At 39.2% G+C, this 27032-nt stretch overlaps 1 protein-coding gene, 1 non-coding gene and 1 pseudogene across 3 annotated transcripts in view; 2 read left to right on the top strand and 1 right to left on the bottom strand.

Annotated features, from left to right (window-relative positions):
• SMYD3 (SET and MYND domain containing 3) overlaps positions 1 to 27032 on the top strand; it is a 745729-nt gene that overhangs the window by 304507 nt on the left and 414190 nt on the right. The gene's annotated exons all lie outside the window — the stretch shown is intronic.
• Positions 12230 to 12334, top strand: LOC129459036 (U6 spliceosomal RNA). The gene has a single exon (XR_008649852.1). It is a non-coding gene; the product is annotated as a U6 spliceosomal RNA (small nuclear RNA).
• Positions 22281 to 22712, bottom strand: LOC129458804 (mitochondrial intermembrane space import and assembly protein 40-like; annotated as a pseudogene).

The raw sequence follows: 27032 nt of genomic DNA, 5'->3' as shown, positions 1-27032 counted from the left end.
TCTACAGAACTCTCCACCCCAAATCAACAGAATATACATTTTTTTCAGCACCACACCACACCTATTCCAAAACTGACCACATAGTTGGAAGTAAAGCTCTCCTCAGCAAATGTCAAAGAACAGAAATTATAACAAACTGTCTCTCAGACCACAGTGCAATCAAACTAGAACTCAGGATTAAGAAACTCACTCAAAACCACTCAACTACATGGAAACTGAACAACCTGCTCCTGAATGACTACTGGGCTCATAATGAAACGAAGGCAGAAATAAAGATGTTCTTTGAAACCAACGAGAACAAAGACACAACATACCAGAATCTCCGGGACACATTCAAAGCAGTGTGTAGAGGGAAATTTATAGCACTAAATGCCCACGAAAGAAAGCAGGAAAGATCTAAAATTGACACCCTAACATCACAATTAAAAGAACTAGAAAAGCAAGAGCAAACACATTCAAAAGCTAGCAGAAGGCAAGAAATAACTAAAATTAGAGCAGAACTGAAGGAAATAGAGACACAAAAAACCCTTCAAAAAATTAATGAATCCAGGAGCTGGTTTTTTGAAAAGATCAATAAAATTGATAGACTGCTAGCAAGACTAATAAAGAAGAAAAGAGAGAAGAATCAAAGAGACGCAATAAAAAATGATAAAGGGGATATCACCACCGATCCCACAGAAATACAATCTACCATCAGAGAATACTATAAACACCTCTATGCAAATAAACTAGAAAATCTAGAACAAATGGATAAATTCCTCGACAAATACACCCTCCCAAGGCTAAACCAGGAAGAAGTTGAATCTCTGAATAGATCAATAACAGGCTCTGAAATTGTGGCAATAATCAATAGCTTACCAACCAAAAAGAGTCCAGGACCTGATGGATTCACAGCCGAATTCTACCAGAGGTACAAGGAGGAACTGATACCATTCCTTCTGAAACTATTCCAATCAATAGAAAAAGAGGGAATCCTCCCTAACACATTTTATGAGGCCAGCATCATCCTGATACCAAAGCCTGGCAGAGACACAACCAAAAAAGAGAATTTCAGACCAATATCCCTGATGAACATTGCTGCAAAAATCCTCAATAAAATACTGGCAAACCGAATCCAGCAGCACATCAAAAAGCTTATTCACCATGATCAGGTGGGCTTCATCCCTGGGATGCGAGGCCGGTTCAACATATGCAAATCAATAAATGTAATCCAGCATATAAACAGAACCAAAGACAAAAACCACATGATTATCTCAATAGATGTAGAAAAGGCCTTTGACAAAATTCAACAGCCCTTCATGCTAAAAACTCTGAATAAATTAGGTCTTGATGGGATGTATCTCAAAATAATAAGAGCTATCTATGACAAACCCACAGCCAATATCATACTGAATGGGCAAAAACTGGAAGCATTCCCTTTGAAAACTGGCACAAGACAGGGATGCCCTCTCTCGCCACTCCTATTCAACATAGTGTTGGAAGTTCTGGCCAGGGCAATCAGGCAGGAGAAGGAAATAAAGGGTATTCAATTAGGAAAAGAGGAAGTCAAACTGTCCCTGTTTGCAGATGACATGATTGTATATCTAGAAAACCCCATTGTATCAGCCCAAAATCTCCTTAAGCTGATAAGCAACTTTAGCAAAGTCTCAGGATACAAAATCAGTGTACAAAAATCACAAGCATTCTTGTACACCAATCACAGCCAAACAGAGAGCCAAATCATGAGTGAACTCCCATTCACAATTGCTTCAAAGAGAGTAAAATACCTAGGACTCCAACTTACAAGGGATGTGAAGGACCTCTTCAAGGAGAACTACAAACCACTGCTCAATGAAATAAAAGAGGATACAAACAAATGGAAGAACATTCCATGCTCATGGGTTGGAAGAATCAATATCGTGAAAATGGCCATACTGCCCAAGGTAATTTATAGATTCAATGCCATCCCCATCAAGCTACCAATTACTTTCTTCACAGAATTGGAAAAAACTACTTTAAAGTTCATATGGAATCAAAAAACAGCCCTCATCTCCAAGTCAATCCTAAGCCAAAAGAACAAAGCTGGAGGCATCATGCTACCTGACTTCAAACTATACTGCAAGGCTACAGTAACCAAAACAGCATGGTACTGGTACCAAAACAGAGACATAGATCAATGGAACAGAACAGAGCCCTCAGAAATAATGACACATAGCTACAACTATCTGATCTTTGACAAACCTGACAAAAACAGGCAATGGGGAAAGGATTCCCTATTTAATAAATGGTGCTGGGAAAACTGGCTAGCCATATGTAGAAAGCTGCAACTGGATCCCTTCCTTACACCTTATACAAAAATTAATTCAAGATGGATTAAAGACTTACATGTTAGACCTAAAACCATAAAAACCCTAGAAGAAAACCTAGGCAATACCATTCAGGACATAGGCGTGGGCAAGGACTTCATGACTAAAACACCAAAAGCAATGGCAACAAAAGCCAAAATTGACAAATGGGATCTAATTAAACTAAAGAGCTTCTGCACAGCAAAAGAAACTACCATCAGAGTGAACAGGCAACCTACAAAATGGGAGAAAATTTTCGCAACCTACTCATCTGACAAAGGGCTAATATCCAGAATCTACAATGAACTCAAACAAATTTACAAGAAAAAAACAAACAACCCCATCATAAAGTGGGCAAAGGACATCAACAGACACTTCTCAAAAGAAGACATTTATGCAGCCAAGAAACACATGAAAAAATGCTCATCATCACTGGCCATCAGAGAAATGCAAATCAAAACCACAGTGAGATACCATCTCACACCAGTTAGAATGGTGACCATTAAAAAATCAGGAAACAACAGGTGTTGGAGAGGATGTGGAGAAATAGGAACACTTTGACACTGTTGGTGGGACTGTAAACTAGTTCAACCATTGTGGAAGTCAGTGTGGCGATTCCTCAAGGATCTAGAACTAGAAATACCATTTGACCCAGCCATCCCATTACTGGGTATATACCCAAAGGACTATAAATCATGCTGCTATAAAGACACATGCACACGTATGTTTATTGTGGCACTATTCACAATAGCAAAGACTTGGAACCAACCCAAATGTCCAACAACATTAGACTGGATTAAGAAAATATGGCACATATACACCATGGAATACTATGCAGCCATAAAAAAGGATGAGTTCATGTTCTTTGTAGGGACATGGATGAAACTGGAAACCATCATTCTCAGTAAACTATCGCAAGGACAAAAAACCAAACACCGCATGTTCTCACTCATAGGTGGGAATTGAACAATGAGAACTCACGGACACAGGAAGGAGAACATCACACTCCGGGGACTGTTGTGGGGTGGGGGAGGCGGGAGGGACAGCATTAGGAGATATACCTAATGCTAAATGACGAGTTAATGTGTGCAGCACAGCAACATGGCACACGGATACATATGTAACAAACCTGCACATTGTGCACATGTACCCTAGAACTTAAAGTATAATAATAATAAAAAAAAATAAAAAAATAAAAAAATAAAAAAAATTTTTAAAATAGACTTTAAATTTTAGGAAGTATAGATTTACAGCAAAATTGTGAATAATACAGAGTGTTCCCCTATGTATCCTGTACACAGTTTTCCCTATTGACACCTTATATTACTATGGTGCATTGTTACAATTAATGAACCAATATTGATATACTGTTATTAACTAAAGTCCATACTTTATTCAGTTTCCCTTGGTTTTTACCCAGTGTCTGTACCAGTATGCCACACAGGATGCCACGTTATTTTTGGTCCTCTTGTTGCGTTAGGCTTCTCTTGGTTGGTACAATTTTTCATACTTTCTTTGTTTTTGATGATCCTTGACAGTTTGGAGGAATATTGGTCAGGTATTTTGTAGAATGTACCTTACGAGGAAAGAAGGTAATATCTGTCTGAAATTTTTTTCATGATTAGAGTGGAGTTACGGATTTTGGGGAGGAAGACCACAGAGATAAAGTGCCGTTTTCATTACGTCCTACCTGGAATATGCTCTATCGACTTGACTTGTTGATTTTGACCTTGATCACCTGGCTGAGGTCGTGTTTGTCAGGCTTCGCCACTGCAGAGCTCCTCCTTTTCCCTTCCACACTGTCCTCGTCACAGGGACGTCACTAGGCACGGCCCACCCTTAAGGAGTGGGGAGCCACGTTCCACCTCCTTGAAGGAGGAGTATTTAATATGTAAATTATTTGGAATTCCTCTGAACAGGAGGTTTTGTCTTTTATTAATACCAGTATGTATTCATACACAATTTATTTTATACCTCTAGTTATAATGCAATACTACTTTATGTTCCTGCCCAAAATATTCTAACTTTTGGCCGCAGGGAACATTTTCAGTTGATTTCTGTGTCCGTTTGACATATCCTCATCATTGTGGAGTTTTTTTTTTTTTTTTCTTTAGCACCTCCTCACTTTCTGGCACTACAAGATGCTTCAGGCTTATTTTTTATGTTTCCTGCTCATATCCTAGAAGCAGCCATTTCTTCAATGTGCCCTGTTTTCTTTTATTGGAGAATAGTTTTAGGAAACAAGATTTGGGCACCATTTATGCTTATTGCTAATGAGTTTTCTTTGCTTCTAGGCCCTATGAAAGTTTTAACTTTTAAATTTTTTAAGCTGCTTGAGCTGCTATACTAAGCCACTATTTGTGTTAAGTGTTGGTGGCCAAAAGTGTTAAATAAATAGTTTAAAATTTGTTTTTCTTTGGGGAAAGAATGTTGTATTGTAGTTACATTCGAGAATTGCCAAAAATAAAATTTAAAAAGGACAATACTTAGAAGAACATTTCTAAAAACATTTCTTAGAATTGTATAATTGTCTCAGTCAACTTGCTTTTATTATTTTTCAAGATAATTTTTAATGATTTTATACAAAGCAGTGATTCCCTGGGTAATGATTGTGAAGATTTTGCCTTTTGTGCTTCTCTTTTACAGTGGATTTTTCATTTATTTAACTTGGATTAGAATTAGAAATACAAATGGGTCAGCAGTTGAATTTACCCCTTGGAATCTTGCTTTTTGCTGGACATTTACTATCGGAATTACACAAAGGAATAAAGACAAAGAGCAGTGTCTGCACCCAGGAGTTACTGTCTAGTACTTAATAACAAGCACTGCACAAGCACTGATCAGTCAAAACAGGAAGTTTAGAAACAACCAGGACACCACATCAGATGTATTCTGGGCAAATATCACCCCGCCTAGGCCTCAAGAACTGCCAAAAATCTTTAAATATTGGCTTAGAAATAGTATGAAGTAGAAAAGAAATTTAAACATGACATCTCAGTGATATTTCTGCAAAGGGAGGTTTTTTTTTTAATAAAGAAGTGACAGTAAAATTGATTTTCACTAGCTTTAAAGACAATATCATCCTCTGTATCGTACGATATTACTCTGAGAAACACCCATTCATTCTTTCAGGTGAAAGGCAGCCTATTATCACAGGCAGCCAACCACTGCAACAGCTGGTATTGACAAAGGCTCTGACCCCTTTTGGTTAAAAATGAAGCAAATTCCGAGTGTTCATAGGGCTTCCTAACCTCTGTTCAGCTATATGTAAGAACCCTTCACCCATTATAATAATCCAGGTATGCGATGTTGTATTACAGTGACCTGCAGTGTCATAACTTAGTGAGAGGCATTCTTTGTCAACACAGGGAAAGTTACCACAGAAGGTAAAATTTAGAAGAAAGGTGAATGGTTACAATATTCTTTCAGTGCGTGTGTGTGTGTGCATGCACATTTGTGTGTACGTATTTGTATGTTCCTTCAGCAACATGTCATATGGTCTAGGAATTCCTGGGTGATTTCTGGTTTTGGAGAATAGGATGTGAATGTACCTCTGAAACTGACAGAATGTTATTACCTTGTAGGTCACTGGAATAGAGTCTAGATGTGCTTAAGCATTTATGAAAATTTACCTGTTGTCACAGAGGCCCCATGCCACATAAGTCCTATGAGACTTTAAAGGAAATCTAGCTAAAATTGAACTCTATTTCAGGTATAGCTTTTTCTGTGGTTTGATAATGACATTGTACCTATTAAAATATATTGCCCTCATTATTAAAACCATTAGTTTATTTAGTGACTTCACAGTCACAAGTTTTTTATATTTCCTGGGCAAGCAAAACCTCAGTAGCATAAACTTAGTTTTGTCACTGCCCCGGGGATCCCACTTCATATGGGCCAATAAATTTCCAGGAAACTATAAATATTATGTCATATGGGCAAAAATGTGATGCCTTTTTTGATCCAAACCTTTGCCAGACATTCAAGAGAGGTTAGGATGTAGTAAGAGTTTGTAAAAGACTGGAGCTCTCAGTAGGCCAAGTATAGCACAGAAACTGGCAGTGGTGAAAACCTGGCCGCAGGTACAAGACAGCACACGTATATGGACTGTAATTACAGCTTTAGTGTGAGAGAATTAATCTTCATTGTACGAGGGACCCAATGTAATTCTTGAGACATTTTTATGGAAAATCTTCATGAAGGAGACTTAGATCATTGTTGCGCCATAGAATTTCTGTGATAATGGGAATATTCTCTCTTTGTTGTGCAATATGGCAGTCAGTAGCCATTTTCGTGTATCAAACACTTGAAATGCGTTGAATGTGACTGAGGAATTGAATTTCAAATTTAATTTTAATTATGTTTTAACTTTAAATAGCTACATGTGGTTAGTGACTGCCTTTTGGATAGCACAGCTCTAGATGGCTAGGTTTGGCATGTCTACTCGTGAGACAATGTTTGTGAAAAACTGTGGCATGCAGCTGGGCGCAGTGGCTGACGCCTGTAATCCCAGCACTTTGGGAGGACCTAAGCAGGTCGATCACGAGATCAGGAGTTCAAGACCAGCCTGGCCAATATAGTGAAACCCTGTCTCTACTTAAATACAAAAATTAGCCGGGCATGATGGCGTGTACCCGTAGTCCCAGCTACTCGGGAGGCTGAGGCAGGAGAATCACTTGAACCTGGGAGGTGGAGGTTGTGGTGAGCTGAGATCGCGCCACTGCACTCCAGCCTGGGTGACAGAGCAAGACTCCATCTCAAAAAAAACCAAAAAAACAAAAAAAACCCCACAAAAACTGTAGCATATAAAATGTTCAAAAAAATGTTTACTTTTCTCTTTAGGAAGTATGTAGACCCCCGTGATACTTTTTTAAAACAACAACCCCGAGGTTAATACATCTTTTGTTTTACTTTCCCAGTATAGTGCCATTGCTCATGTACCTCTTAAATTTCATGATGGAATGAGGAACCTTTAGAGCTGCAGTTATAGAGAAGTACATAAAAACAGCATACCTCTCTCAATTGTGTACCATCCCCAAATGAAAGAGGACATAACGATCAATTTGTATCCATTTTGTTCCCCAGCACTGGCTTGAGTGAGCATGATTTAGGATGTTTTGCTGCTTTTGCCATTTTGGTGTATGTTTGTATAAAAGGGAAAGTTTGAAAGGGGACACAAAGTCAGGGAAGAAAGAAAAGAAGGCCTAGAATTAAAGAGGGAGAAAAAGAAGCGAGAGTACCTGGAGAGCTTCGCGGACCATAGTAGCCGTCTGCGGCTCGGAAGAACTGATTGTAGATTTACAGGAAGCGTGCTGTTGTGCTGCTGGTGGAGGCCATCTCTGAGGAAATAGGAGAAGACCACTAGGGGTGTGTCTAAGATAACCGTAAGGCTTCTCCATCCTTTCTGCTCATTATGACTAGCAGTTAATTTGGATCTGATTTATACTGTGGGGAAGAAGCTTGGAGAGAAACGTGGGGTGCCAGTGTGATAGTGGTGGGTGCGTGAATGGCGGCTTGCTGTCTCTATACATCCGGCCAAACCACAAGGCCACTGCTGGGGCTGCCTCTTTTGTCATAGGGACTTAGTCTAGAGTTTTATTGAAGGGTGCATGAAAGATTATAGAAATAAACATATTCTGAAGAATATATTCATCAGTACAGTCTAAATCTCCAGATAGTTGGTAATTTTGCTTTTTATGGACAAGTCTTTTCATTGAACTATTTCTATTTCTATATGATCTTATTGTATTTTAAATGTTAATTTATTCTTCCGATCTCCTCTTCCTTACTTTCACCCCAGAATTTTTTCAGATCTGTATGTTTCTACCAATGTGGCTCTCAGGTTGTCTCTAATTTGTCAGAGGCTGTAGTACCGTATTTTCTTAACTGGATGTAATAAACGAGATATGATGATAAATGAGACCTAAGGATATTTCTAAAGTGGAATTCTTTTGTTTGTCTTAACATGTTTTATTGGGTTTAACTAGAATATAGAATGAAAAACAATCTTAATATGATTTCTCTGTTTTCTTAGCATATTTTGTTCTTAATTTGGCTGTACTTAATAGAACTCCTCCAAGATTTCCTGTAATCATTACATTAAAGGCCTCCATTATCAATTGAAATGCATCTTTTGTAACTACATTTCTTTTTTTTTTTTGACTTTACCTTTTACCTTTTTAAAAGCAATGAATGCATTACTCTTGCCAAGAAAATGTAAAGATCCCAGGAAGACTTACTGTTCTCCTTTTTCCCTAGAGAGAGCTAATCTCAAGTTCACTCTTTGTTTGTCAATAATTGGATTGAAATACATTTAGTCTCATATTTACTCTTTTAAAGAATATGTAATCATTACAATCGTTACCAATTTTATCTCTTTTCCCTCAACCCTTTTAAAGTTACAAGGAAATAATAGTGCATTTTAACATTGATAGGTACCATAGTTTTGGATTTTATTTTATTGTAGCATTTACATTAACTGCAAATCTTGGCTTTAAAAAAGCCACACATAGGTTAGGCACAGTGGCTCATGCCTGTAATTCCAGCACTTTGGGAGGTTGAGGTAGGAGGATCGCTTTGGCCCAGGAGTTCAACACCAGCCTGGGCAACATAGCAAGACTTCATCACTACAAAAGAAAAATTAAAAATGAGCCAGGTTATTTTGGAGCTTTAAGATTTAATGACTGTCCTGCTGGGTTCTGAAGTTGCATGAGTTCTGTAGCCCGTTTCTTTTTGCCAGTTTCTTCAATGAAACCTCTTTTCTTATAAATTAAAAAAGTAAATAAGTAAATAAAATAAAAATTAGCTGAGCATGATGGCACATGCCTGTGGTTCCAGCTGCTTGGGAGGCTGAGGAAGGAGGATCGCTTGAGCTCAGGAATTCAAGGCTACAGTGAGCTATAATAATACCACTGCACTCCAGCCTGGGTGACAGAGTGACATCTTGTTTCAACAGCAACAGCAAAAACAACAACAAAAGCCACACATAACCTCTTCTGTATCCAACTGTAAGTGAAAGTTCTTAAAATCTTCAATGTATGATTCTTAATTTTTTCCATAATAACAACACTCCAGTGTTTTAAGATGTTTCAGATTGTATCAGTTTTTGTGCAGTGGTTCTCAGACTTCAAGGTGCATCAGAATAACCGATTGCTGAAGTTTCTCATTTATTAGGACTGAGCGGGACTCAACTGCATTTGAACAAGTCCCTGGCTTATTGATGCTGCTGGTCTGGGCCATACTTGAGGAATGACTGTGTTCTCATATTTGATTCTTACAAGAACCCAATGAGATCTTGGGCAGATACAGATAAGGAAAATGAGGCTTGAAGACGTTTGTGATTTTTTTCCAGAGACACATCATGAATTAATGGTTGAACAGATACCACAACCCATGAAGACCTTTCTGGTTTTCTCCTGCTCATGGGGTTCAGTTCCCAAAAGACGTCTCTCTGATTTCAAATATGTTTGATGTTTTTGTCTTATTCTTTTAAGAGCTATTCATGTGTTTGGATACACACCCCTAATATTCACATTTATTTATAATATATGCTTAAAATTTTCTTGTCTTTCAGTTACGTGACTAATTTTTGTGCCTAGAGATGTTCTAAAAATGGAGTGTCTTTCTGAAGAAACAAAACCTTACATAACTTGTTAGGGCCACCCAAGGTTAGTCATGAGGAAAAATGTTGAGTTTTTTTACCCACTATCCTAGTCTTCTGGCATTTTTTCACTCTTGCTTGTGGTGATGGTTCTAGGCAGGACCATTATTTTTGGGTCCAACAAACGAGGAATGATCCAAGACAAAGAATCTCAAAACCACATCACCAGACCCTAGCAGAAGGGCCCTGTACTGATTTCAAGGATATTTTTATATTTTGCTGCTTCCATGGAGAACTGATAGTTGGCCTTTATTGGTACCAAAACATTGAAACTCCTGTGTGTAAGACAGTGACATACAGAATGAACCGTGAGGTGCGTTTTCTCCGTCTTCCCCCTCAGTTTCTCCCTGAACTACCTTAGGGTGTTCAGTATGCAGAGCGTGTGGACTAATGTCTTGAACCCAGTGTCAGCCATCCATCAGGATTTACCTGTTGAATATAGCATGGTAAGCTTTGCTAGTATAGTGGGGAAATGCTGTCTGCTTTTCTGATACTGGCTTTTCTAGTTCCTACTTCTTATTTTCTCTTGCTTTCCTTCTTCTGTTCTACTTTGATTTGGGGGCCCCTGAAATACCTTAATCCAAAATAGAAGTAGGGAGGGAAAAAGTGATAGCTGGAGCACAAGGTGAAAATCTTGACCTTGACTATCTTCTATGATTTAGTATAGTGTTGGCTTTTTGTGTGTGAGTTGGGGAGGGGGACAAAGAAAATCATGATTTTTTAAAAATTTAGTCTAATTGAGTAGTAATTTAAATCAGTGTGCTTCAGTGACTCCCCCACTTCCAGTGCTTACTTTTTTTTTTTTTTTTTTTTTTTTTTGAGACAGAGTCTCACTCTGTCACTTAGGCTGGAGTGCAATGGCATGATCTCGGCCCACTGCAACCTCCGCCTCCCGGGTTCCAGCGATTCTCCTGCCTCAGCCTCCCAAGTAGCTGGGACTACAGGTGCCTGCCACCACGCCCGGCTAATTTTTGTATTCTTAGTAGAGACGGAGTTTCACCATATTGGCCAGACTGGTCTTGAACTCCTGACCTTGTGATCCGCCCTCCTTGGCCTCCCAGAGTGTTGGGATTACAGTCGTGAGCCACTGCGCCAGCCTCCCATGCGTTCTAATGCTGAAATAAAACTCTCAGTATACACTACGGTCTGTGTGTGGTGCTTTATATGCACATTTTATTTAATCCTTTGTTAAGCGGTATTATTTTGAGGAAACAGATTGAAAGCGATTATGTAACATGGCCAAGGTCTGACTGACACTTATAAGTGATAGACTTGGGTCTTAAATACTAGTCTTTTGGACTTCAGCATTTAAGGACGACTAGGTGAATTTAATAATCTGGATTTCTTGAAATAAATTAGACTCCACAAAAACAAAATCCTGACTTTAAAACTGATCTCCATATTTCTCCTTGTTTGTTACTGTGCCAGTTCCTTTAAACGTTTGCTTGAGAAGAGAGATGTACATGTTGCTTGTAGAGACGTGTGTCTCCTAAGCACATGCAGCTGACAGTATTTTGCCTTTGCTGTGCCTGGGAGTTTTTATTTTAGTTATTTGGGCTTTAAAAGCAGCATATGATGGAGTTTCAATTTGTCTGAAAACCACAGAGTGCTACCATGATATGTACATAAATAAACCGTAGGGTGTCTCTTTCTTTATTTTGCCCATGGAGATGTCTGACAGCTTTCAGAAAAAAGGCAGCCACCCTAAGTGACTAATATCACCCATTTGTAGGGAGGTAGTTGAGAATTTCTCCCAGAGTGTATCCATTAAAAATCACTTCTTTAGCCTCTCCTGTGTCTTTAAAACCTTTTCATCTTTCCTATTTTGTCTTATATGTCCCTTCTTGTTATAGGAGTATGTATTTTAATAACAATTTTAATACAGTATTCAGTCTTAGAACCAGTTAATGTTAGCTGTATAGCAAAAACAAACATATATTCATCCAGTCAGTCATGCTCCAATATGGAATAACTGTTACTGACGCTTGCGTTGTTCCCTTGCTTCCTGAGTAGCTTTGAGAAATGTCCTTCCTGTGAGTCTCAGCTTCCTTATGTCTAAAAAGCTGATGACAGCATATCTTTAGATATTTGTAAGAGTTGGATGATATAGTGTGCATTGTAGAAGAAAGTGCCTCTGTGTAGTGGGGTGGGAGGGAGGACATGGCAATGAGGTACCTTTCTCTTTAAGAACTTAGAAGTTTGCCTTCTGGAAAACAGTTATAAAATCAAAACCCAATGGCTAGTCGTGCTTCAGCAGCACATATACTAAAACATTAGAATGAGACGGAGAAGATTAGTATGGCTCCTGTACAAGGGTGACATGCAAACTTGTGAAACACTTCATATTTGCAACATAAATAAACACAATGGCTAAACAAACATACAGATCTTTTTTTTTTTTTTTTTTTTTTGAGACAGGGTCTCGCCCTGTCACCCAGGCTGGAGTGCAGTGGTGCGATCTTGGCTCACTGCAGCTTTTGCCCTGCAGGCTCCAGTGATCCTCCTCACTAGCCTCCCAAGTAGCTGGGGCCACAGATGTGCACCACCATGCCTGGCTCTTTTTTGTGTTTTTAGTAGCGATAGGGTCTCACCATGTTGCCCAGGCTGGTCTCAAACTCCTGAGTACAAGCAATCCACCCACCTCGGCCTCCCAAAGTGTTGGGATTACAGGTGTGAGCCACCACGCCTGGCCACAGACCTCTTAAAGAAACACATTATGGGCAGGCCTATAATCGAGCTCTTAACACAGATATTAAAAAAAAAAAATGTCAACCACAAATGTTAATAACTTGTGGCACTTTTAAAAAGCAAACTTACTACAGAGTTTCTGTTTGGGATGACAAAAATCTTTTGGAAATAGTGGTAATTGTTACACAATATTTTGAATTTAATGCCATTGAAGTGTACACTTAAAATGGTTAAAGTGAAAATTTTATGTTACATAAAAATATTTTTTAAAAAGTCAGTGAAGTGAATATTCGCAGGGCTCCATTAAGCATTATCTAGGCCAGAGAAAGCTAGAACTAGGACCCTACTGCACAGCTCCTGTGGCAAGGAGATCCTCTTTTCGGAGTCCAATCTGGACTCTGATCGCTCCTGTTTGCTGCTGTATTTCTAGCTCTAGGCCAGGACGTGCTGGATGAATGAATAGTCTGTTTGCTTCATGGTTTATGCAACTCGTTGCTCTTGCTGTAGTGCCAAACACGACAATATTCTGATTATAGTTTGACCTCCTATGCAGGGAGAAAACATGAAGGTCACAGGCTGAGTGTCCGGTCCTTTGACTCATTAGTTTTTTTATTGTAAATTAATAAATCAATGTTTATTATTCATTCTTAAAAATCCCAAAACAAGTTCAAGTTTTACAACTTGACACCAAGAGGTCTACTAGATACTTTTTATCAAGACGGCCCTCAGCGCATGTTAGAAATGTGAGCCACCAAGACTATTGATACGACAATGAAGAGAGCTGTTCTTAGGGGGACTTCTTGTAATATTTACATCAACAAGTGCTCACATGAAACTAATGCTTCCAAATGGGTTTCTTGTACTTTGCATTGTCATTATCTCCAAGGAATGGGTTCCATTATTGTGGGGTTGTTTCCTTGTTAGTTTAATTCATAGTTTTCTATTCAAACAATGACTCGTTAATCATGTTTGTTTCAAAAAAGATGAATAAAAATTTACTGGTCTCTTTAGGGCTGCAGTCTTGCTTAGAAATGAACTGAATCTAGAAATATTTTAATTAAGAAATTTAAAAGTTTCAAAGCTTGTAGTTTTAAGATGTGCTTGTTTTTTCACAGTGGAGCTATTGAAAAATCCCTGAGCAACTTGCTTTACCATTGTGTTTTCTGAATGTTTTCTGCAATGATCCTCTTGAGCATTTTAAAAGAAAAAACATTGTGCCAAATTAGTTTTAAAAATTATTCCTTGCTTTCCATTCTCTTCATGTCTATGTCTTGTGTTTCTTTGCCTGAACACAGTACATAAGAACCTTATTGTTTTCTCAGAGTGCTTTTGAATCCTCATTTGATACGTTTTCCACTCTTCATTCCCATTTCTTTCTCCTTTCTTTTCTTTTCTTTTTTTTTTTTTTTTTTTGAGACAGAGTCTCACTCTGTTGCCCAGGCTGGAGTGCAGTGGCATGATCTCTGCTCAGTGCAAGCTCTGCCTCCCAGGTTCACGCCATTCTCCTGCCTCAGCCTCCCGAGTAGCTGGGAATATAGGTGTGCGCCACTGCACCAAAGTGCTGGGATTACAGGTGTGAGCCGCCTTGTTTCTCCTTTCTTAAACGCAGATCCTTTGACTGGAGCTGTGGAACTGGGATCAGAGTTGAGCTCCATCAGCATATCACCTCGTTGTTTAGCACATCACACCTACTTTGTATGTTTGTGTAGCAGACCATTTCTTCTCTTGTGTTTCCTCATTTTACATTTCATCTCTTCAGTCACAATGAAAGGTTGTTCTGTGAGACCTCTTGCCTAATGACTCTAAGGGGCTTTAGAAACGTTCTCCTGTGAGGTAGCTATGCCTGTGATGTGGGGAGAGTGTGAGACTGGGAAGCAGAAGACCGGAATTTAATACAGCCTTTCCCACGACTTGGCTGAGGAACTGCTGTTGTGAACCTTTTGCCCTGGTGGGATTATTGTAAGTATTCAGAGGGGTCATTTCGAGAGGAGAAGTGCTATAAACATTGACAGTGCCAGGCTCTCAGAGGTCGAGTTTTCATTGTCTCTTAGTTTTGGGGCTGATATGAAATGAACTTGGGTCTTTTTCTGAGGCCTTTCGGAAAGTTAGCAATTAAACAAGAATTCTAAATTCTGTTTTTTAAATTCACCCACCGTGCGTTCTCTAGTTTCAGAGTACTTGTGCGTGGTAAGGACTGTGAGGAAAGACTTTGAAATGATTAAAAAAAAAAAAGCATGTTCTGTCTAGCCCAGCCATCAGGTCAGCACCGCCTTTCACTGTCTTTGAGCTGTGCCAGAATTGTGTGTGCTGTAAAAAATAGACAGTAAAGCACATGGTTCTTGTCCATAAAATGCCAATTGGTTTGGAGAATGCAATAGATTATTGTCCTATGCATATTGACTAGTTTTGCACATTTTACATCTTGCTGGCATTTCTGATGCTTATATATTTGTTTCTTCTTTGAATTCTTTTAAAAATCAGACTTAGCATCTTACTAGTTCCCTAATTAGTGAGTTAAATCTTTTGTATGTGTTTTATTAATTTTGAGAATCATTATTTTACTTTACAGAAAATTATTTCTTAACAATACAGTAAAAAAACACAACTCTGGGAATTAAGGGAACTATTTATGTTACTTTGAGCAAGGTACTGAGCTCTGGTTTTCCTCATTTTAAAAAAATGGTGAGATTTGACCGAGACAAACCTCTAGTCTGTGATTCTATGATTTTATGATTCTACAATTTAATATTCTCTAAGCCCAAGGTCCACTGTCCTAAGTTTGTTAATATTCAGGTGAATTGGCATAGAATCAAGGAACTAAAGTATCTTATGTATATTAAAATTGTGTAAGTTCTTTTTGGTATTTTTAGCATACATGTGCACATAAATTACCATTATACAAGATACTCTGCTGTTTGCAATTCTTAAAAAGGAATTACCGGCCGGGCACGGTGGCTTACACACCTGTAACTGCAGCACTTTGGGAGGCCGAGGTGGGCAGATCACAAAGTCAGGAGATCAAGACCATCCTGGCTAACATGGTGAGACCTCATCTCTACTAAAAATACAAAAAAATTAGCCAGGCGTGGTAGCAGGCGCCTGTAGTCCCAACTACTCGGGATGCTGAGGCAGGAGAATGGCATGAACCCGGGAGGTGGAGCTTGCAGTGAGCCGAGATCGCACCACTGTACTCCAGCCTTGGCGACAGAGCAAGACTCCGTCTCAAAAAAAAAAAAAAAAAAAAGGAATTACCAACATGACAAAACTTTGTCTCTACTAAAAGTACAAAAATTAGCCAGGCCTAGTGGCAGGCGCCTATAATCCCAGCTACTCGGGAGGATGAGGCAGGAGAATCGCTTGAACCCGGGAGGCAGAGGTTGCAGTAGCTGAGATCGTGCCACTGCACTCCAGCCTGGGGGATAGAGCAAGCCTCTGCCTCCATAAAAAAAAAAAAAAAGGAATTATATTACTTGAATTGCTATTGACAGTTTTCAGTAGTGAGTAAAGGAAGGGTGAGCATTCTCCAGGCAGCTTTTTAGATAAGAAGAAAAATTTATTTGCCTTTAAAAATTCTTGGCATATAACACCATTAGTGCTTATAGAAAATGATGGCTGTTATTGAAGTCCGTGACTTTTCAAAACCATTATTAAGTTCAAAAAGCATTTCTAAAACATCCAACCTTACAGAGCATTGCATTAGGAAATGTAAGAAACAAACTGAAACTTTTATTCCTGCTGTTTGGGTAGTCACTATTAAGCATCAATGTGGTAGGTATGTCTGAGTCACCTCAGGCTGCTATGACAAAACACCGCAGACTGGGTGGCTTAAAAAACAGAAATTTTTAATTCCTCACAGTTTTCGAGACTAGAAGCCTAAGACAAGGTTCTGGCCCACTAGGTTTCTGGTGAGGACTCTCGCCCTGGCTTGCAGATGGTGCCTTCTTGCTAAGTCCTCACATGGCCCTTCCTCATGCAAGCACACAGGGAGGAAGGGAGCAGGTCAGTGAGCTGTCTGGTCTCTACCTATGAGGACACTAATCCTATTGTATCAGGTCCCCACCCGTATGACCTCATTTAACCTTAATTACTGTCTGAGAAGCCCCTTCTCCAAATAGAACCAGAGGGTTAGGGCTGCAACGTAAGAATTTTGGGAGGACACAAACATTTAGTCCATAATCTGTGATACTGTTAGAAGCAAGAAGTCACACATCTGAGGTACAGATTGAGGATGGCAAGAAGTAGTCTCCCCAGAGGAGGCCTGGTCATTGTTGAAGACAGCCAAGAGTTGGTGAGTTTGATGCCAATCAGGGTGCTTCTATAATTAGAAGATACTAATTATACTGACCCATTCCTATTTATCTGTTCTAATTTTTCAGTGGTTACAAGGTTTTCCCAATAGGAAAAAAGGGCAATATACTTGCTTTTCTTTCTTTTTGGATTTTAAACCTGGGACCTCTTTGGGTCATGATATATATATTTAGATTCTTTCAGCATGTGTAACAATATCCCAGAAAGGACTAGTGTTTTATATTCTTTTAACTCTTGGTTTTTCTACCTAACTGCCTTTAATGCTTTGGTGCTCATGGGAACACTGCCACTTAGGGAAAAGTAAAACCTGATCTTTTGTGGATCTTGGAGCGGCTTACTTGGTTTAAAATAATCTGGTACGTGGATAGGTGGAATTATTTCAAGCCCTTCGGCTTTACTTCATGCCTAATGCCTTTTCTCATCATTTATTAAAGCGCTTTGGCTTTGATATGTATCATGTTAGCACCTTGTAAATCCTTTTAGTAATACCTTTCTATGATGAAGATGTAAACACTGCTGTTTCTACCGCATTTACTTCTCCCTCCGTGTCATTTTTATAGGACTTTAAACCTGCTAATATTCCAGGTTATTAATTTAAAACAGCCAGCCAAATAGTAGAAGCTTCTTTCTCATCTGTGATGTCCTGACCTCATTTTACCTGTTTCCTTTTCAAATTCGGTTTGGAAATCTCAATTTTCATAATCTTTTCAGCTACTACTTCACTTCCCTGATGTTTGCAATTTAGCAGCCTTGTTATTTTCAAGACTTTATACCAGGAGCACACATGAAATAATTACCTTTTTTTTTTTTTTTTTTTTTTTTTGGTGCTGGACATACTCCCCTAGCTAGTCAGGATTTTTATTTATCTTTCTTTATCTTATAGGAAATGGAATTCTTATTTGCATTTTCCCTGATTTCTCACCTTGCTTCTTCGTAACCTTGTTCTGACAGTATTTAAGGGATCTAGTTTGGACATTGTTTGCTTTTTTATTTCTTATGCCAACCTTCTTGTATTTAGCTACATGCTTAGAGCTGCCCAATTAAATGGCATCCAGTAAACTGTATTAGGGTTTGTGCTTGAAAATGCTTTGAAGACTCAGTTGATGTTTTCTTTGTAGTTTCTCGTTATTCCTCAAGTTTGTAAGTTAGTCTAATTGAGAAGTATTGTCTGGAAAACTGCCTCTTTTACATGCAGATTTCATTGATTGCCCTGGGCTCGTACAGACTTCGCAATACTTTTGTTGATGGAGTTGCTCTTACATGAAACACTTTAGCTACCTGTCCTTGGTTCTGGACTCTAGCTTTCAAAAAGCAACGTGGACAATTTAAAGGGGCCTTAGATAAAAGCCAAAAATATACTTAGAAGATAAAGTTAAAGGGGCTAAAATTATTTAATCTGCTAAAAATGAGCGTGTAGAGAAATTTAGCAATGTGCTAACTGTGTCTTCTCTATATGAAGTATGCTCCTTTGTACTTAGGGCCTCAGTTAGTGTCTTCTCAGCCGGGTCTGGAAAACCTGGTGTTGTGATTTTGCTTCAGTATCATCATTAGGAAGGATTTAGGTCTGACCAATGGAAGTGATGTTGAACATTGGAATGAGTGTCTGGGGAGGAGAGGTATTGTGGAAATGACCTCCTGAGTCTTACTTCCTGGATAAAATGGATTATGGGTAAAGAAGGTTAAAGTTTTAAGGTGTCTTCCAGATACAGGATTCTAATCTGATTGCTGTCATCAGTTTTATCTTATTTTTCTAATTGTGACTCAGAGCGCTTTATATGGTGGAAGAACAACAAAGTGCATCTAACTGTTTCATAAATGTATTTCTTGGATAAGGCTGGTGAACAGGCCTAGGTAGACTGTTGTGTGGGGTACTGGAAGGAGCACTGTACTGGGAGTCATATGCCTAGGTGAGGACCCAGCTTTGCATGTAAGTGGCTACCTGACCCTGAGCCTGTGACGTTATCACTTCAGTCTTCAGTTGTCTTTTTTACTGTGTGGGAGATTGGTTAGAGTCATTCTTAGGTCCCTTTTGGATCAGTTCTGTGTGTGACAGTGGGAGTGAGGTCATAACTATCAGGGAGGAAGAGGTGATAGAAAAGCCAAGAGATGGGAAGAGTAAGTGGAGTGAAGGCTGAGGTAATAGGAGAAAGGGGAAGGAAGGGAGATGGCAAAGAGAGTTTTTCAATGGGGAACTGATAAGAGTGTTTGTGGCTACCAGGGATGGAGTTTTAAAAGTTTTAAAAGTTGATCTCTTTCTCTCTCTCTTTAATGTGCTGGATTTCAGTTATGATGAGAACAACAGTGGTGAGTTTTCACTCGGTCTCTCTTTTTAAAAATTAGATTAATTTGGCAGAATTTGAGACTGTTAACTCAATTTTCTCTTTCTGTTTCTTATATAAGTAGGTTAAAATAGTGCTCTTTCTTTAAAGATTTCAAATAATTATTTTTATTATTAAAAATGCCCTCTGTGAAATAAGCAAAGGTAATTATCTCTACCTTATCATTGGGGAAATGAAGGTACAATGTGATTAAACAATTTATTTGGGAATTTAGTATGCTAGTGTTAGAATTCATTTTTCAAATCTCTCTACCTGGCTTCTCTGCTTTAAGTTGTGTCTGTGTATCTGGAGGATATGTTAGCACACTGGTACTTGGCACACAGGTTGTAGAAGTACTAATATATCTCAGAGATGGACGTCCTTCATCCTCTTGAACTCATCTTAAGGACTAGATCCCAAAGGGGACCCCTATGTGTCTGTTTCATAATTCAGTAACTGAATTTATTTCTTATAAATAAAACCATACAAGTTAAGAAAAATCACATACCTATGGGGTATTCTGACATTTCCTGTGTTTTTGTATAGAGGAGATCTTTGGTTGCACTAAGTGTGAATCATGAAATGATACAATTTATAATATTTTCTTTGAATTTCCTGAGTCCTCTAGATGTCAGACAGGATGTCAGATGTACTGCCATTACTGAATAGTCTCAGCTGTGGGGAGTGGAGGGGATGTCAGCTGACAGCCTGAAATACTTTGCATGAGTTTTGTAAGTACACAGATTCCTTACATCACAGCTGAGTATAATGTCAAGGATACCTCTTAATTCCATTGGAGCTGAGACTAGTGTGGCTGTTTGAAGGTTGGATGGAGAGCACAGGAAACCTTTGTCCTTCTGTGGAATCATTCGTATTATACATTTTTAAAATATACTGTAGGTGAGACGTTGATTTGCCTTGTTCTCTTGAGATACTGCTTTGCATAGGCATTTCTCTCAGTGGAATGAAACCTCTGTTCACAAGAGCACTTGTTTACACATCCCGGAGGCCCATGGTTCCTACCACTTCTCAAGGATGGGGATGCGTGTGGAGAGATGAATGATAGTAATTTTCATAGCTAAGTGATCGCTTTATCTGTAGGAAACAAATAGAACCCATATGATGTACATATTATAGTAGAATATATTCCTTGCCTGATATTTTGTTGCTTTTAAAGCACATCACATCTCTTTATGGCTCCTTACACCTCTGTCTCTGTTTATGTCAGTTCTGGGGAGTGTTTATAAAGGGAGGAATCTCTTGCTGGAAACTAGTTATAGTGATTATCCATTCTCTTCTGCTCACCTGAGTTTTTTTGTTTGTTTGTTTGTTTGTTTGAGATGGGGTCTTGCTCTGTCGTCCCGGCTGGAGTGTGGTGGTGTGATCTCGGCTCACTGCAAGCTCTGCCTCCCAGGTTCAAGTGATTCTCCTGCGTTAGCCTCTGGAGTAGCTGAGACTACAGGCATCTGCCACCACGCCCAGCTAATTTTTTTGTATTTTTAGTAGAGATGGGGTTTCACCATGCTTAGCCAGGATGGTCTTGATCTCCTGACTTCATGATCTGCCTGCCTTGGCCTCCCAAAGTGCTGGGATTACAGGCGTGAGCCACCACGCCCGGCCTAACTCTCCTGAGTGTTAAAATCAGGTGGCAAACATTTGCATCAGTCTCCAAAATCAAATCTTCATGACCTTGAGTGGAAAGTATAAGATAGAATAAGTAGTTTATATATACACACATATATATAGAGAGATTATGTTTTCTAATATACATATATGTATATATATTTTCTAATATATGTGTATATATATTTTTTCTACTATATATAGATATATATTTTCTAATATATCTGTATTAGAAATCATGTTTTTTGTTTTTTTTTTTCAGACAGGGTCACCCAGGCTGGGTGCGGTGGCACAATCACGACTCACTGCAACCTCATCCTCCAGGGATCAAGTGATCCTCCCACCTCAGCCTCCAGAGTACCTAGGACTACAGGCATGCACCACCACACCCAGCTAATTTTTTTAGCTATATTGCTATATTGCCCAGGCTGGTCTTGAACTCTTTGGCTCAAGTGATCCTCCCGCCTTGACCTCCCAAAGTGCTGGGGTTATTGGCATGAGCCACCACAGCTGTTCTCATGTTTCCTTTTAACTGAGTACTTAATTCACACCTTTTCCTGTTTTGGTACTCTTTTCCTCTTTTGCTACTCTGATAACGAGTAGGTCCCCACCTTTGAAGAACATTGCATCTGACCAGACTGAGAGCCAGTGTGAACATGGGCCCCAGACCAGAGCTTTTGGAATAACAAGGAACAGCAAAAACCAATCTTTCCCTTCACTTAGAAAGAGACTGTGGATGGGAGGGTCCAGATCTCCACTGTCCACACATAGAAAGCCTGGAGCTCAATGCCAACATGGAAACCAAAATTTACCAGGAATGAAATGTACTATCCCCTTATACACTCGAGGTTAAGATCGGTTTTGAGAAATATGTATCTGACCATCTGGCTTCTTCTAGGGGAAGTGGCCTCACTCCAGAACTTTTAAAAGATGTTTTTCTTTCTATTACATTTCCCAAAGGGGTATTAAATCATCTACTAAAAGGGATCTAATGAATAAGAATAAATCAGCTGTCTCATAAGAAACATTCCTGGATGATGATTTTTGGTTGCTGAGATTATTCAGCACGTTATTTCAAAGTCGCAAAATTGAGGGCAATCTAAGAAAATAGAATTCAATGGTGGCAACATTTGCTGACAGATTTATATGTAGGACACACGTACATACAACCCCCATTTTTTCAGTGTGTATGTCAAGAGATCAAGACCCCTCATCACCAAAATATGTTATTTTGTGCATTACAGTGAAGAGGACAACAGAGGGAAAGATGCTTTCTTGGAGGGCAATTGAAAGGCCTTTTGCGAAGGTCCGTATCACTCTGAAGTGGAAGGACTGGAGCCCAGTGCCTTGTGGCTTTCATTAGCCTGAGCCCTCCTTTTCATTGGGTGCAGTGACCTCACTGGAAGCTGTTTCTTCTGCTTGTTCTGCTGGCTACTTCTCCTCCTCCTCCTCCTCCTCTTCCTGTTGGAGATAGAGGTTTGAGTATTTCTGCATACATTCCTGCATGGCCTTGAACTGGTTTATATAGTCTGAGTCCTTGAATCCTCCATCCTGCAATGGAAGCAGGAAAAGGTTGACTTGAACTGTTCCCTACAGGGGCCTCTGGCCATTCCCCTAAGGCTTGGGTAGTTTCAGTTAATGTGTCCGTTTGGTAGTATCAATCCGTGCTCCTCATAGGGATCGCTGCAGTCATCAGCCACCAGCCCTGCGTTCATTGGAGTCTAATGGGTTTTTTTTTTTTTTGGTCACAAATATGATTCAGTCTTTCCCTTCTGGCTAGCAGTAGAACATGGCTGCAGGCCGGCACTTAGACCTCACAGAAGAAGCAGTGGCAGCTCAGTTTAATTAAAGACAAAGAAATTTCTGTTGATCGAAACTCGCTCACTTTGGGGACCTTCAAATTAAGAAAAAAGGTCTGCTTGCTGAGGAGGCCGTAATGAGAGAGATGGAGTGGGTCTGCCTATTATTATTCTGTAGCCATGCATGCGCTTGTCCATTCATTCATTTGCTTATTTCAGTAAATATTGATCGAACAGGTATGAGGCGGCAAGCACGAAAATACTTCCACAAAGCAAGTAACTCGAGTGGGCCTCTCCCACTTCAGTGGTGTTTTTGGCTTATACTCTGTCTACAGCATTTCTCAACTGTATGTAAATGACTCCCGGTCTAGGAGATTTAAAATGGTGTTGTTTTTTTTAGTAGAGATAATACAAAAAATTAGCCGGGCATAGTGGCAGGCACCTGTAGTCCCAGCTACTTGGGAGGCTGAGGCAGGAGAATGGCTTGAACCCGGGAGGTGGAACTTGTAGTGAGCCAAGCTCCTGCCACTGCACTCCAGCCTGGGCGACAGAGCCAGACTCCATCTCAAAAAAAAAAAAAAAAAAAAATGGTGTTGTGTGGTATTGTTCCTGGGTTCATTCAAGTTCAGTCTTTAATCTTCTTTTCAGAGTAGCTCCAACCATCTTTTGGGGCTTTACCTTCCTCTTGAATCATCAAATTCTTGAAGGTGATGGGTGCCACCGGCTTGATTCCAGAAGGACCATCTCTGATCCCTGGCATTGTTCATTCCAGTGACTGGCAATTGAACATCCAGCCCAGATTTACAGTTGCGATCCTATGGGAAAGCCCCTCCTCCTGCCGTTTCACCTTTGGAACTGTTGCTATGCTCTGGAAGATTTTCCAATAACTACATCTAATTAGAAGGATGAATCAATTACCGAAGCAAGTTAAATTACCTTGTGTGTCATAACAATAATTAACATTCAAATAGGAAACCGCTGCCATTTTTATAAACATCACTAAATGGAGGCAGCACCCTTTTTGAAAGCAGGAAGCAAGAGAGTACCCCCTCCCTGAGCCTGCTCTGAGGATGGCCTGGGAGAGTTGCTGGGTGAAATGTTGAGAACATCTGTCTGTTTGAGATTGATGTCACTGGAGAAATTCTTTAATTGCTCTACTTAATATCTGAATCCTTCGACGTAGCAAGTTCTCTATGTACTGATCATTATCCACTGTGTCCTCATAGCTCCACGTGCTTGGCTTATCTCTTCCATCTTTCCAGAAGGAATGGAAATTGATCTGGTCACAAGACATTTTTGGACTAGGCTTTACTTAGAAAGCAGGTCACAGCCTTTTTAGACCCCACCTTTCAACAGTTCCGCGCATTCCTTGCGCATTTAATGTACCTACCTTTGTTCTTCTTTGCTCTTTTTCTTAAACATTTTCTGTCCTGAAAATGTTTATTCTTCTCCATAATGCTACTTTGGTGTGGTCTCTTGATTTTATGTTTGTGCTTTTTTGCTTTTCTGTAGAGTGGGATTGTCAATTGCTTTTATTTATTCAGTAGGCTGCCATGTCTAGAATTTATTTAGACAATTGAAAGGGTAACTCGGTGCAACTCTGGCTTAAATGATAATGAGTTGTTAGGGGTTTTTGTTTTGTTCTCCTTTTAAACTTACAAACTCTTAAATGATGTTTGGGTTGTAAATGATGGCATGTAATTTAAGAAGACAGCATTGAAGTTGTAAATTTGCTCATAATTGAGAGATTGTCCCTAACATACTCCTACACGTTTCTGCTGAAGAGAACAGTATATTAGCAGAGTGTATTAAGGTTTAAATCACCTCATTTCTTAATATTATGAATAGGTGGCTCTTGTGTTTTGAAAAGATTTAACCAAGCCATAAATAAAGTCATAGATCTTTATACCCTCAGGCCAAATATAAATCACAGTGGTTCCTGTAATATCCAAACAGCAGGCCTAAAAACAATTTAAAGTTTCTTTTCCTTTTCCTTTATGTTTCACCAATTTGGGTTAAAGTCTATAGTTTGGGGATTCAGACATTAGGTTTGTATGTTATACATGCATTCTTTTAGTTCAAGAGTGGCTAACCTCACCGTCTAAGGGGAAGAGCCAATATTACCAGTGCCATTAACAAAAGGCCGGTATAGGCTGGTGTGGTGGCTCACATCTGTAATCCCAACACTTTGGGAGGCCAAGGTGAGCAGGTTGCTTGAGCTCAGGAGTTTCAGACCAGCCTGGACAACATGGCGAAACCCTGTCTCTGCCAAAAATACAGTAATTTGCTGGGCATGGTGGCATGCACCTGTGGGCCCAGCTACTCAGGAGGCTGTGGCAGGAGAGTTGCCTGAGCCCGGGAGGTCAAGGCTGAAGTGAGCTGTGATCTTGCGCCACTACATTCCACTCTAGGTGACAGCAAGACCTTGTCTCAAAACAAACAAAAGCCTATATAAGCATTAATCTCATTGCTTCAAATATGTTTTCGTGTTGCTGAGGGTCAGACCATGTAAGTGTTTTCCAATGTTTTAAAGAGTCAAATGTTACTTTTTTGTTACAGTATCAATTCAGTTCAAAATAATGTTTTGTTTTTTAATGTTTATCTCTTTCTGCCAAGGGCTCTGAAGAGCTAAATATAGTCCTTCTTAAGGGCCGGACAGTGGTGAATGGATGTAGGAATGGCCTGGATCCACTGGTACTTATAGGTGTAGTTGAGGAAGGCTAATTTTGTCAGCTGACCTGATTTTGGGACTCCACAGTTTGTTTCTGAGACTAAGTAGCACATAAAAAAGAATTATTATTTTATGGTTACTGGTGAGGGGGTTTGGGTTGAGGCCTGGAGGACTCAATGGAAAGGAGAGTACTGGGATGAAATAAAAAATTATCTTAGTGATTTTGTGTAACATTAGCTTAGAGTAAAACACTTGGTTTCCATTATCTTGCTGCTTTTGAATAAATATCTCTTCTAAAAGGACCATGGAAGATGTGGTAACTTGGGTCAGTACAAATTGCTTTTCATAGAGAATGTATTTAAGAAAGGAAACTCCTTCAAGTAAATTATGTATTTTGAAAAAAGTTTTTATTCTGTGTCTGCACAGTATAATATACTTGGAATTCATGGCTACTTTACACATGTTTCATTTACAGTGTATTTGAAAGCCCTCCTTAATGAATAATGATAATTAGGTGATTGACATATTCTCCCACTTGACAATCACACATGCCAGTAAATTGCCCTCTATTTTCCTGGAGTGTCTCCAATAAATGTTTAAAACTTTCCCCTAGCAAATGTCATTCAGCAAAATCCTAAGAGATTAGAAGATACTCTCTTTCCCCAAACTGAGTGAATGACCACCCTGTGAATGGCCCTGTCTTCCTCGATAGTTCACAGACTACTTCAGATCTGTGATGGGAAGTATGGTTCAAACTTAAGGAGTTAGATTTGAATATTTAAAGTGTTTTAATCCTCAGGTGGTAGAGGGATTTTCAAGTCAGGAGCACTTCTGTACTGTAAAGGTTATGTATAGGAAAAAATAAGCTTTTTGTTTAATAAGCGGACGGTTATCACTCCAGATCTCAAAGAACAAAGCGTTTATTTTACCTGAATGGTAAACTTCTCCCAGGGGTGCTTTTTGTTTTATCTCCTATCAGTTGGATAATAGTAGGTTTATTATAATAAGGTATGTAAAAATCATCTTGAAGCCTAACTCTAATTTTTGGTGCAGTATAAAGGGATATTTACCATGTTACAAAATACGATGGCACAATATTTTGTACTCAAATATGACTTTGTAAATAAATTAATGTTTGTCTGTATCACCAGTGTGTTTTCTACATAGGGCACAGACGCAGTTACTCCTTGAGCTATACTTAGTTTTTCCCCCTAATAGTTTCTGAACTTTGAGGTATATTGTATAAAAGATAAAATGCATATATTTAAGGATATAATTTGATGATATTTGAGTATAGATAAATGCATATTCATGTAACCCACACTGTCATTAATACCCAAAAGATTTTCATGACCCTAGAAAGTATTGTAATATTTTAGGTATTTCTATTTCTAAAAGTAGCAGAGATTCATCAACTGGTGGTCAGAGAAAACCTTATTTCGGTTTATCAGGTGCTTACCAGATGAAAGTGTGAAGAAGAAAGGCAGATATATTATAACTAATAATTAGTAATTGTTGAGACTCCACTCTCCTGGAATAGATCCACAGTTAAGAAACAAATGTAGGCACGCAGCAGTGCACACCTGTAATTCCAGCACTTTGGGAGGCCAAGGCAGGAGGATCACCTGAACTCAGAAGTTT

This window comes from Symphalangus syndactylus, chromosome 19 (assembly GCF_028878055.3).
Source record: "Symphalangus syndactylus isolate Jambi chromosome 19, NHGRI_mSymSyn1-v2.1_pri, whole genome shotgun sequence".
Lineage (NCBI taxonomy): Eukaryota > Metazoa > Chordata > Mammalia > Primates > Hylobatidae > Symphalangus > Symphalangus syndactylus.
The sequence above is the reverse complement of the archived record's forward strand: the minus strand, read 5'-3'. Positions and strand labels throughout refer to the sequence as shown.